Raw genomic sequence first — 13,311 nt, forward strand, 5'->3', positions numbered from 1 at the left:
CACGGGAGTGGGAAGAGAGGGGCTAAGTGCCGGAATTGGCGCATCTTACAGATGCGCCATTTCTGGGGCGGCTGCGGACTGGTATTTGTAGCCCGGGGGGGGGGGGGGCAATATCCATGGCCCCTCTCTAGGCTATGAATATCAGCCTGCAGCTGTCTGCGTAGCCTTTCTGGCTATAAAATATAGGGGGGGACCCCACGCAATTTTTTTGGGGGGGTCCCCCTATTTTAATAGCCAGTAAAGGCTATACAGACAGCTGCAGGCTGATATTCATAGCAGGCTACAGATATTGGCCCCCGGCCGTCAGCTTTCCCCCTCTGGCGCAGAAAATTGCACGGGCGCCCACGCGTTTTTTTGTTTTTTTTTTAATTCAACCCTCATAAAGGCCTCTTTCACACTTGCGTCAGTACGAGTCCGTCGCTATGCGTCGGGCCGACGTACCGACACACGTTGTGAAATTTGTGCCCGACGTGGGCAGCGGATGCAGTTTTTCAACACATCCACTGCCCATTCTGAAGTCTGGAAGGAGGGGGCGGAGTTTTGGCAGCGCATGCGCGGTAGAAAATGGCGGACGCGCTGGACAAAAAAAGTTCACTTGAATGTTTTTTCGTGCCGACGGTCCGCCAAAACACGACGCATCCGTTGCACGACGGACGCGACCACGCGACGTGTGGCCATCCGTCACGATCCGTCGCTAATACAAGTTTATGAGAAAAAAAAAACGCATCCTGCGAGCACATTTGCAGAATCCGTTTTTTTCCGCCAGATCCGTTTTTCCACCGGATCCATTTTTTCCCGCCGGATCCGTTTTTTTCCGCCGGATCCGATTTTTTTTCCACCGGATCCGTTTTTTCCCGCCGGATCCATTTTTTCCGGCTGGATCCGTTAATTCCCGCCGGATCCACTTTTTTCCTGCCGGATCTGTTTTTTCCCGCCTGATCCGTTTTTTTTCCACAATTTCCTTTTTTTTCTGTCAGATCAGTTTTTTTTTCCATCGGATCCTTTTTTTTTCCCGCCTGATCCGTTTTTTCCTGCCGGATCCGTTTTTTTTTCCACAATTTCCTTTTTTTTCTGCCAGATCAGGTTTTTTTTTCCATCGGATCCTTTTTTTCCCGCCGGATCCGTTTTTTTTCCACAATTTCCTTTTTTTTCTGCCAGATCAGTTTTTTTTCCATCGGATCCTTTTTTTCCCGCCTGATCCGTTTTTTCCCGCCGGATCCGTTTTTTCCCACAAGTTCTTTTTTTGTATTTGCCAGTTCCGTTTTTTCCCGCCGGATCCGTTTTTTTTCCACAATTTCCTTTTTTTTCTGCCAGATCAGGTTTTCTTTTCCATCGGATCCTTTTTTTCCCGCCTGATTCTTTTTTTCCCGCCGGATCCGTTTTTTCCCGCCGGATCCGTTTTTTCCCGTCGGATCCATTTTTTTCCACAAGTTCTTTTTTTGTATCTGCCAGTTCCGTTTTTTCCCGTCTGATCCGTTTTTTTCCACAAGTTCCTTTTTTTTCTGCCAGATCAGTTTTTTCCGCCGGATCCGTTTTTTCCCGCCAGATCCGTTTTTTTCCACAAGTTTTTTTTTTTCTGCCAGATCAGTTTTTTTTCGCCGGATCCGTTATTTTCTCATTGAGTTGTATTAGCGCCGGATGGCCACACGTTTCATCCGTTTTTTGCAGGATCAGTCAAAACAGCTGTTTCCGCCGGACGGAAAACACATACAGAGGAACGGTTGAATCGCGATTTCACCCGCCGCTATTGCGGGCACATGTCAGTCATGTTTTTTTTTTATTGACAGATCGGGCGATTCTGAACGCGGCGATACTAAATATGTGTAGTTTTTTTTTATTGCTTTATTTTTGATGGGGCAAAAGGGGGGTGATTTAAACTTTAATTTTTTTTTTTTTTTCATATTTTTAAAAACTTTTTTTTTACATTTGCCATGCTTCAATAGCCTCCATGGGAAACTAGAAGCTGGCACAACTCGATCGGCTCAGCTACATAGCAGCGATCATCAGATTGCTGCTCCGTAGCTAAATTACAGGCTTGCTATGAGTGCCGACCACAGGGTGGCGCTCACAGCAGGCCGGCATCAGTAACTATAGAGGTCTCAAGGACCTCTATGGTTACCATCCTGACGCATCGCCAACCCCTGATCATGTGACGGGGGTGGACGATGCGCTCATTTCTGGCCGCGCGGCTGGAAGCGGTAGTTAAATGCTGCTGTCAGCATTTGACAGCGGCATTTAACAGGTTAATAGCGGCGGGTGAATTGCGATTTCACCCGCCGCTATTGCACGCACATGTCAGCTGTACAAAACAGCCGACATGTTGTGACTTTGATGTGGGCTCAGCGCCGGAGCCCACATCAAAGGAGGAGACACGACATGCGCAGAACATGTTGCGTTTTTTACTGCGATGCGTTTTTTCCCCAGAAAACATATGCACAAAAATTGTGGAATGCATTATAAATGATGGGATGCATATGTATGCATTTTTAAATAGTTTTTATCGCATTTTTATAGCAAACGCAAACAAATGCGAAAAATCCTGAACGTGTGCACACAGCCTCAATGTGTATCTCTCCATCACACTCCATATGTGTCTCACTCATCATACTTCACGCCTCTTTCTCTCCCATCAGTCACTCTTAGGCCGGGGACACACACGTATAAAAAAAAAAGTCCGTTTTTGACGGACGAGAATCGCACAAATGTTACCAAAACAGTGATCCGTGTGCAGTGCGAGGATGCGATTTTCTCGCATCCAATGATCCGTTTGGCATGGCCCCTCTCTAGGCTATGAATATCAGCCTGCAGCTGTCTGCGTAGCCTTTCTGGCTATAAAATATAGGGGGACCCCACGCAATTTTTTTTGGGGGGGTCCCCCTATTTTAATAGCCAGTAAAGGCTATACAGACAGCTGCAGGCTGATATTCATAGCAGGCTACAGATATTGGCCCCCGGCCGTCAGCTTTCCCCCTCTGGTGCAGAAAATTGCACGGGCGCCCACGCGTTTTTTTTTTTTTTTTTTAATTCAACCCTCATAAAGGCCTCTTTCACACTTGCGTCAGTACGAGTCCGTCGCTATGCGTCGGGCCGACGTACCGACGCACGTTGTGAAATTTGTGCCCGACGTGGGCAGCGGATGCAGTTTTTCAACACATCCACTGCCCATTCTGAAGTCTGGAAGGAGGGGGCGGAGTTTTGGCAGCGCATGCGCGGTAGAAAATGGCGGACGCGCTGGACAAAAAAAGTTCACTTGAATGTTTTTTCGTGCCGACGGTCCGCCAAAACACGACGCATCCGTTGCACGACGGACGCGACCACGCGACGTGTGGCCATCCGTCACGATCCGTCGCTAATACAAGTTTATGAGAAAAAAAAAACGCATCCTGCGAGCACATTTGCAGAATCCGTTTTTTTCCGCCAGATCCGTTTTTCCACCGGATCCATTTTTTCCCGCCGGATCCGTTTTTTTCCGCCGGATCCGATTTTTTTTCCACCGGATCCGTTTTTTCCCGCCGGATCCATTTTTTCCGGCTGGATCCGTTAATTCCCGCCGGATCCACTTTTTTCCTGCCGGATCTGTTTTTTCCCGCCTGATCCGTTTTTTTTCCACAATTTCCTTTTTTTTCTGTCAGATCAGTTTTTTTTTCCATCGGATCCTTTTTTTTTCCCGCCTGATCCGTTTTTTCCTGCCGGATCCGTTTTTTTTTCCACAATTTCCTTTTTTTTCTGCCAGATCAGGTTTTTTTTTCCATCGGATCCTTTTTTTCCCGCCGGATCCGTTTTTTTTCCACAATTTCCTTTTTTTTCTGCCAGATCAGTTTTTTTTCCATCGGATCCTTTTTTTCCCGCCTGATCCGTTTTTTCCCGCCGGATCCGTTTTTTCCCACAAGTTCTTTTTTTGTATTTGCCAGTTCCGTTTTTTCCCGCCGGATCCGTTTTTTTTCCACAATTTCCTTTTTTTTCTGCCAGATCAGGTTTTCTTTTCCATCGGATCCTTTTTTTCCCGCCTGATTCTTTTTTTCCCGCCGGATCCGTTTTTTCCCGCCGGATCCGTTTTTTCCCGTCGGATCCATTTTTTTCCACAAGTTCTTTTTTTGTATCTGCCAGTTCCGTTTTTTCCCGTCTGATCCGTTTTTTTCCACAAGTTCCTTTTTTTTCTGCCAGATCAGTTTTTTCCGCCGGATCCGTTTTTTCCCGCCAGATCCGTTTTTTTCCACAAGTTTTTTTTTTTCTGCCAGATCAGTTTTTTTTCGCCGGATCCGTTATTTTCTCATTGAGTTGTATTAGCGCCGGATGGCCACACGTTTCATCCGTTTTTTGCAGGATCAGTCAAAACAGCTGTTTCCGCCGGACGGAAAACACATACAGAGGAACGGTTGAATCGCGATTTCACCCGCCGCTATTGCGGGCACATGTCAGTCATGTTTTTTTTTTATTGACAGATCGGGCGATTCTGAACGCGGCGATACTAAATATGTGTAGTTTTTTTTTATTGCTTTATTTTTGATGGGGCAAAAGGGGGGTGATTTAAACTTTAATTTTTTTTTTTTTTTCATATTTTTAAAAACTTTTTTTTTACATTTGCCATGCTTCAATAGCCTCCATGGGAAACTAGAAGCTGGCACAACTCGATCGGCTCAGCTACATAGCAGCGATCATCAGATTGCTGCTCCGTAGCTAAATTACAGGCTTGCTATGAGTGCCGACCACAGGGTGGCGCTCACAGCAGGCCGGCATCAGTAACTATAGAGGTCTCAAGGACCTCTATGGTTACCATCCTGACGCATCGCCAACCCCTGATCATGTGACGGGGGTGGACGATGCGCTCATTTCTGGCCGCGCGGCTGGAAGCGGTAGTTAAATGCTGCTGTCAGCATTTGACAGCGGCATTTAACAGGTTAATAGCGGCGGGTGAATTGCGATTTCACCCGCCGCTATTGCACGCACATGTCAGCTGTACAAAACAGCCGACATGTTGTGACTTTGATGTGGGCTCAGCGCCGGAGCCCACATCAAAGGAGGAGACACGACATGCGCAGAACATGTTGCGTTTTTTACTGCGATGCGTTTTTTCCCCAGAAAACATATGCACAAAAATTGTGGAATGCATTATAAATGATGGGATGCATATGTATGCATTTTTAAATAGTTTTTATCGCATTTTTATAGCAAACGCAAACAAATGCGAAAAATCCTGAACGTGTGCACACAGCCTCAATGTGTATCTCTCCATCACACTCCATATGTGTCTCACTCATCATACTTCACGCCTCTTTCTCTCCCATCAGTCACTCTTAGGCCGGGGACACACACGTATAAAAAAAAAAGTCCGTTTTTGACGGACGAGAATCGCACAAATGTTACCAAAACAGTGATCCGTGTGCAGTGCGAGGATGCGATTTTCTCGCATCCAATGATCCGTTTGGCATGGCCCCTCTCTAGGCTATGAATATCAGCCTGCAGCTGTCTGCGTAGCCTTTCTGGCTATAAAATATAGGGGGACCCCACGCAATTTTTTTTGGGGGGGTCCCCCTATTTTAATAGCCAGTAAAGGCTATACAGACAGCTGCAGGCTGATATTCATAGCAGGCTACAGATATTGGCCCCCGGCCGTCAGCTTTCCCCCTCTGGTGCAGAAAATTGCACGGGCGCCCACGCGTTTTTTTTTTTTTTTTTTAATTCAACCCTCATAAAGGCCTCTTTCACACTTGCGTCAGTACGAGTCCGTCGCTATGCGTCGGGCCGACGTACCGACGCACGTTGTGAAATTTGTGCCCGACGTGGGCAGCGGATGCAGTTTTTCAACACATCCACTGCCCATTCTGAAGTCTGGAAGGAGGGGGCGGAGTTTTGGCAGCGCATGCGCGGTAGAAAATGGCGGACGCGCTGGACAAAAAAAGTTCACTTGAATGTTTTTTCGTGCCGACGGTCCGCCAAAACACGACGCATCCGTTGCACGACGGACGCGACCACGCGACGTGTGGCCATCCGTCACGATCCGTCGCTAATACAAGTTTATGAGAAAAAAAAAACGCATCCTGCGAGCACATTTGCAGAATCCGTTTTTTTCCGCCAGATCCGTTTTTCCACCGGATCCATTTTTTCCCGCCGGATCCGTTTTTTTCCGCCGGATCCGATTTTTTTTCCACCGGATCCGTTTTTTCCCGCCGGATCCATTTTTTCCGGCTGGATCCGTTAATTCCCGCCGGATCCACTTTTTTCCTGCCGGATCTGTTTTTTCCCGCCTGATCCGTTTTTTTTCCACAATTTCCTTTTTTTTCTGTCAGATCAGTTTTTTTTTCCATCGGATCCTTTTTTTTTCCCCGCCTGATCCGTTTTTTCCTGCCGGATCCGTTTTTTTCCACAATTTCCTTTTTTTTCTGCCAGATCAGTTTTTTTCCCGCCTGATCTGTTTTTTCCCGCCTGATCCGTTTTTTCCTGCCGGATCCGTTTTTTTTTCCACAATTTCCTTTTTTTTCTGCCAGATCAGGTTTTTTTTTCCATCGGATCCTTTTTTTCCCGCCTGATCCGTTTTTTCCCGCCGGATCCGTTTTTTCCCACAAGTTCTTTTTTTGTATTTGCCAGTTCCGTTTTTTCCCGCCGGATCTGTTTTTTTCCACAATTTCCTTTTTTTTCTGCCAGATCAGTTTTTTTTCCATCGGATCCTTTTTTTCCCGCCTGATCAGTTTTTTTCCGCCAGATCCGTTTTTTTCCCACAAGTTTTTGTTTTTTCTGCCAGATCAGTTTTTTCCATCGGATCCTTTTTTTCCCGCCTGATTCTTTTTTTCCCGCCGGATCCGTTTTTTCCCGCCGGATCCGTTTTTTCCCGTCAGATCCATTTTTTCCACAAGTTCTTTTTTTGTATCTGCCAGTTCCGTTTTTTCCCGTCTGATCCGTTTTTTTCCACAAGTTCCTTTTTTTTCTGCCAGATCAGTTTTTTCCGCCGGATCCGTTTTTTCCCGCCAGATCCGTTTTTTTCCACAAGTTTTTTTTTTTCTGCCAGATCAGTTTTTTTTCGCCGGATCCGTTATTTTCTCATTGAGTTGTATTAGCGCCGGATGGCCACAAGTTTCATCCGTTTTTTGCAGGATCAGTCAAAACAGCTGTTTCCGCCGGACGGAAAACACATACAGAGGAACGGTTGAATCGCGATTTCACCCGCCGCTATTGCGGGCACATGTCAGTCATGTTTTTTTTTTATTGACAGATCGGGCGATCCGTTATTTTCTCATTGAGTTGTATTAGCGCCGGATGGCCACACGTTTCATCCGTTTTTTGCAGGATCAGTCAAAACAGCTGTTTCCGCCGGACGGAAAACACATACAGAGGAACGGTTGAATCGCGATTTCACCCGCCGCTATTGCGGGCACATGTCAGTCATGTTTTTTTTTTATTGACAGATCGGGCGATTCTGAACGCGGCGATACTAAATATGTGTAGTTTTTTTTTATTGCTTTATTTTTGATGGGGCAAAAGGGGGGTGATTTAAACTTTAATTTTTTTTTTTTTTTCATATTTTTAAAAACTTTTTTTTTACATTTGCCATGCTTCAATAGCCTCCATGGGAAACTAGAAGCTGGCACAACTCGATCGGCTCAGCTACATAGCAGCGATCATCAGATTGCTGCTCCGTAGCTAAATTACAGGCTTGCTATGAGTGCCGACCACAGCGTGGCGCTCACAGCAGGCCGGCATCAGTAACTATAGAGGTCTCAAGGACCTCTATGGTTACTATCCTGACGCATCGCCAACCCCTGATCATGTGACGGGGGTGGACGATGCGCTCATTTCTGGCCACGCGGCTGGAAGCGGTAGTTAAATGCTGCTGTCAGCATTTGACAGCGGCATTTAACAGGTTAATAGCGGCGGGTGAATTGCGATTTCACCCGCCGCTATTGCACGCACATGTCAGCTGTACAAAACAGCCGACATGTTGTGACTTTGATGTGGGCTCAGCACCGGAGCCCACATCAAAGGAGGAGACACGACATGCGCAGAACATGTTGCGTTTTTTACTGCGATGCGTTTTTTCCCCAGAAAACATATGCACAAAAATTGTGGAATGCATTATAAATGATGGGATGCACATGTATGCATTTTTAAATAGTTTTTAATCGCATTTTTATAGCAAACGCAAAAAAATGCGAAAAATCCTGAACGTGTGCACACAGCCTCAATGTGTATCTCCCCATCACACTCCATATGTGTCTCACTCATCATACTTCACGCCTCTTTCTCTCCCATCAGTCACTCTTAGGCCGGGGACACACACGTATAAAAAAAAGGTCCGTTTTTGACGGACGAGAATCGCACAAATGTTATCAAAACAGTGATCCGTGTGCAGTGCGAGGATGCGATTTTCTCGCATCCAATGATCCGTTTGGCATCCGTATGGCGAGATTTTCTCACACACTTGCAAAATGAGCAAATAATGGCTGAGCCTTTCCTGTCACCTGCCCAATGCCTGAGAATTTCTCGCAAGTCACACTGATGGTCCGTGTGCTGTGCTATTTTTTCTCACCCCCATAGACTTTCATTGGCGATTCTCGGCCGAGATACGCTGACAATCGCAGCATGCTGCGATTTCACTCGGATCCTGAATACAGCCGAGAAAATATCGGATGATGGGAGCTGCCCCATAGATTAACATTGGGACGAGTGCTATGCGATTTTTTTATCGCATTGCACTCGTCCGTATTGCGGTCTAGTGTGACCCCGGCCTTAGCCATACAATGCATCTCTCCCCTCCCTCCATAATGCCTGGCTATTCACTGCAGAGCTGGAGCTCCTTCTTATCTTCTTGAGGTATGAGTCCCAGACAGCTCCTAATGCTGCTCCATGCACACCACATCACTCTTCTTGGGTCCAGATGCTGCTGAGTCCACTGTGTTCTGCTCCTCTGTAAACAAGCTCTGACTCTGATGCAGTAACTGCTGGTGATAACAGGTCACAGGGCAGTCACACACAAAATGGTGCTGCCCTGTGATGCTGCTCTTCATTCTTACTGTTGGGGCAGTAACTGCTGACATCACCATTTCCCTCCCCTTTTGGGTGGTCTAATATCCCTGGGGCAGAGCTGCTAAATCTTACTATAGCTGCTTGAGGTCTAAACCTAGTGGTAAATATGTATATTTGGAGAAAAATATATAATATTTTTCATATAGAAATGTTTGCAAACAGTGCAAACATTGCATTAATACATTTTAATTACTATTTTAAGCTTAATTTCACAAAAAAACAAAATACAAGAAAACTGGTGGCACCTTCCCTTTAAAGGGACTCTGTCACCTGAATTTGGCGGGACTGGTTTTGGGTCATATGGGCGGAGTTTTCGGGTGTTTGATTCACCCTTTCCTTACCCGCTGGCTGCATGCTGGCTGCAATATTGGATTGAAGTTCATTCTCTGTCTTCCATAGTACGCGCCTGCGCAAAGCAATCTTGCCTTGTGCAGGCGTGTACTATGGAGGACAGAGAATGAACTTCAATCCAATATTGCAGCCAGCATGCAGCCAGCGGGTAAGGAAAGGGTGAATCAAACACCCGAAAACTCCGCCCATATGACCCAAAACCAGTCCCGCCAAATTCAGGTGACAGGTTCCCTTTAAGGGCTGAAACCTCCCCTTTTCTTACAATATGAAAACTATTTTTTATGCATAATTTGCTACGTGAACCTCACATAAGTACGACACGATGCTCATGATGTTCCCCACATCAGGGGCATTCTGCTAAGTGTAAATATGGAGCCATTACATGATCTGCTTAAGGAGAAATCTGCACTTTGCACTCGTTGCACCTAGCTGCTCGTGCTTTCAGTGGCCGATAGGTCTACCGATGGACATCTGGAATATGTACAAGTTTTTCCACGTTTTATGCTTCAGTTTTTATTTCCCTAATTTCCTCCTTTAAAACCTACCGTAGATAAGTCTTATTGTCTGGTGCATCGTATAGTCCGAAAAATACAGTATTTCATGCAATAAAATGCAAATTAATTATGCAAAAATCATACACTTATTTCCTGGCTTTTAGATTCTGTCTCTTACAGTTGAAGTGTACCTACAAAAAAAATTACAGACTTCATTCTTTGTATCTGGAAAAACTTGCAAAATCGGTATAGTATCCAATAGTTATCTTCCCCATTGTATATAATTTTCCCCAGGTCAGAGCCAATTTTGACAGTCAACAAAATACAATTTTCAAATAATTAATTCTTTACACTCTAGGTATGATAATGACTTCTCGCTGTGTGGGATTTTTTTTATGTTTAAAAGGGTTGTTCTCTACTTGGACAATCCCTTCTCAAGCCTTATGTTTCATCCTGTTAAAATAAAAATAATTATTCAAACCTTCCATGCCAATGCAGTTCCAGCACTTGCGTTCATAAAGCTCATGTGAGTTTGTGACGTCATGTGAGACCTGCTGCCAATCAGCGCTGATGTCACTGTCCCCAACTTCAAATCAAACAATAGGAGGAAGTAGAGAGCAGTCCAGCTCTGGTTTCCTGTTTATGTTCAATACTTCCGAAGGCGGGGACAGTGAAGCCGGAACTGATTGGGCGCAGGGCTTGTGTACTGTAACAACCTCACATGAATCCTGACACCGCTGAATTGGCATTGGCAAGGGAGCTGTGTATGAGCATTTTTGATTTAACGAGGCCAAATATAAGGAACTAGATGGTGGCCCGATTCTAACGCATCGGGTATTCTAGAATATGCATGTCCACGTAGTATATTGCACAGCCCACGTAGTATATTGCACAGCCCGCGTAGTATATTGCACAGCCCGTGTAGTATAGTAAAAAGTTGGGGACACACAGGGTTAATAGCAGCGGCTACGGAGTGCATTACATGCGGCATAACGCGGTCCGTTACCGCCGGCATTAACCCTGTGTGAGAGGTGACTGAAGGGGAATATGCGGGCGCCAGGCACTGACTGCGGGGAGGAAGGAGCAGCCATTTTCTTCCAGACTGTGCCCGTCGCTGATTGGTCATGGCTGTTTTGCCACGACCAATCAGCGACTTGGATTTCCATGACAGACAGAGGCCACGACCAGTGAATATCCATGACAGACAGACAGAAAGACAGACAGACGGAAGTGACCCTTAGACAATTATATAGTAGACTAGATTGTGGCCTGATTCTAACGCATCGGGTATTCTAGAATATGCATGTACCCGTAGTATATGGACAATGATGATTCCAGAATTCGCGGCAGACTGTGCCCGTCGCTGATTGGTCGAGGCAACCTTTATGACATCATCGTCGCCATGGCAACCATTATGACATCTACGTCGTTACTGTGCCCGTCGCTGATTGGTCGAGGCCTGGCGGCCTCGACCAATCAGACGCGGGATGTCTACGTCCTTTATGACATCATCGTCGCTGTGCCCGTCGCTGATTGGTCGGGGGCGGCCTCGACCAATCAGAGATGCGGGATTTCCAGGACAGACAGACAGAAAGACAGACAGACGGAAAAGCCCTTAGGCAATTATATATATAGAAGATAGATGGAGGACTGAGGAGTGTAGTATACTATATGGAGGACTGAGGAGTGTATTATACTATATGGAGGATTATGGGGAGTGTATTATACTATATGGACGACTATGGAGAGTGTATTATACTATATGGATGACTATGGAGCGTGTATTATACTATAAGAATGACTATGGAGCGTGTATTATACTATATGGATGACTATGGAGAGTGTATTATACTATATGGATGACTATTGAGAGTTTATTATACTATATGGATGACTATGGAGCGTGTATTATACTATATGGATGACTATGGAGCGTGTATTATACTATATGGATGACTATGGAGAGTGTATTATACTATATGGATGACTATAGAGCGTGTATTATACTATACTAGATTGTGGCCCGATTCTAACGCATCGGGTATTCTAGAATATGCATGTCCCCGTAGTATATGGACAATGATGATTCCAGAATTCGCAGCAGACTGTGCCCGTCGCTGATTGGTCGAGGCAACCTTTATGACATCATCGTCGCCATGGCAACCATTATGACATCTACGTCGATACTGTGCCCGTCGCTGATTGGTCGAGGCGAATTTGCGGCAGACTGTGCCCGTCGCTGATTGGTCAAGGCAACTTTTATGACATCATCATCGCCATGCTGTGCCCGTCGCATCGGGTATTCTAGAATATGCATGTCCCCGTAGTATATGGACAATGATGATTCCATAATTCGCGGCAAACTGTGCCCGTCGCTGATTGGTCGAGGCAACCTTTATGACATCATCGTCACCATGGCAACCATTATGACATCATTGTCGCTGTGCCCGTTGCTGATTGGTCGAGGCCTGGCGGCCTCGACCAATCAGAGACGTGGGATTTCCTGGACAGACAGACAGACAGACAGAAAGACAGACGGAAAAACCCTTAGACAATTATATATATAGATGACAAGATGTTGTCCTAGTAGTAAGACAACTGTTTTAAGAAGTTACAATTTTTGGTTAAATATTTCCAACATTCTGAACATGAAAAAGGCTTCTCCCCTGTGCAACTTCTCTGATGTTTATTAAAGAGTTGAATTCCATGTAAAACATTTCCCACATTAGGAACAGGAAAAATGCTTCTCCCCTGTGTGAATTCTTTGGTGTCTAACAAGATCTGATTTCCGATTAAAATATTTCCCACATTCTGAACATGAAAAAGGCTTCTCACCTGTGTGAGATCTCTGGTGCTTAACCAAATCTGATTTCTGGTTAAAACATTTCCCACATTCTGAACATGAAAAAGGCTTCTCACCTGTGTGAGATCTCTGGTGCTTAACCAAATCTGATTTCTGGTTAAAACATTTCCCACATTCTGAACAGGAAAAAGGCTTCTCCCCTGTGTGGATTCTCTGGTGGCTAACAAGATGCACTTTCTGATTAAAACATTTCCCACATTCTGAAAAGGAAAAAGGCTTCTCCCCTGTGTGGATTCTCTGGTGGCTATAAAGATTCGCTTTCTGATAAAAATATTTCCCACATTCTGAACATGAAAAAGGCTTCTCACCTGTGAGTTCTCTGGTGCTCAACCAAACCTGATTTCTGGTTAAAACATTTTTCACATTCTGAACATGAAAAAGGCTTCTCACCTGTGTGAGTTCTCTGGTGCATAACAAGATTCCACTTCTTATTAAAACATCTCCCACACATGGAACAAGAAAATATATTCTCTTTTTGATGCTTAAGAACAGATTCTTTGAGGGTAAAACGATTTCCATATTCTAAAAGTAAAAATGGCTTCTTTACTTCAGGACCAATTTGTTTTTTAATGCTTATTTTGTGAC

General features: G+C 45.2%; 1 protein-coding gene across 1 annotated transcript in view; it reads right to left on the bottom strand.

Moving 5' to 3' along the window:
• Positions 1-13,252, bottom strand: part of LOC138663223 (uncharacterized) — a 51,834-nt gene extending 38,582 nt beyond the window's left edge. The window contains exon 1 of the mRNA XM_069749386.1: positions 13,117-13,252. The gene's annotated coding sequence lies outside the window, so the exon portion shown is untranslated. The remainder of the gene's footprint in view (positions 1-13,116) is intronic.
• Positions 13,253-13,311: the final 59 nt, after the last annotated feature.

Source organism: Ranitomeya imitator, chromosome 2, assembly GCF_032444005.1.
Source record: "Ranitomeya imitator isolate aRanImi1 chromosome 2, aRanImi1.pri, whole genome shotgun sequence".
NCBI lineage: Eukaryota > Metazoa > Chordata > Amphibia > Anura > Dendrobatidae > Ranitomeya > Ranitomeya imitator.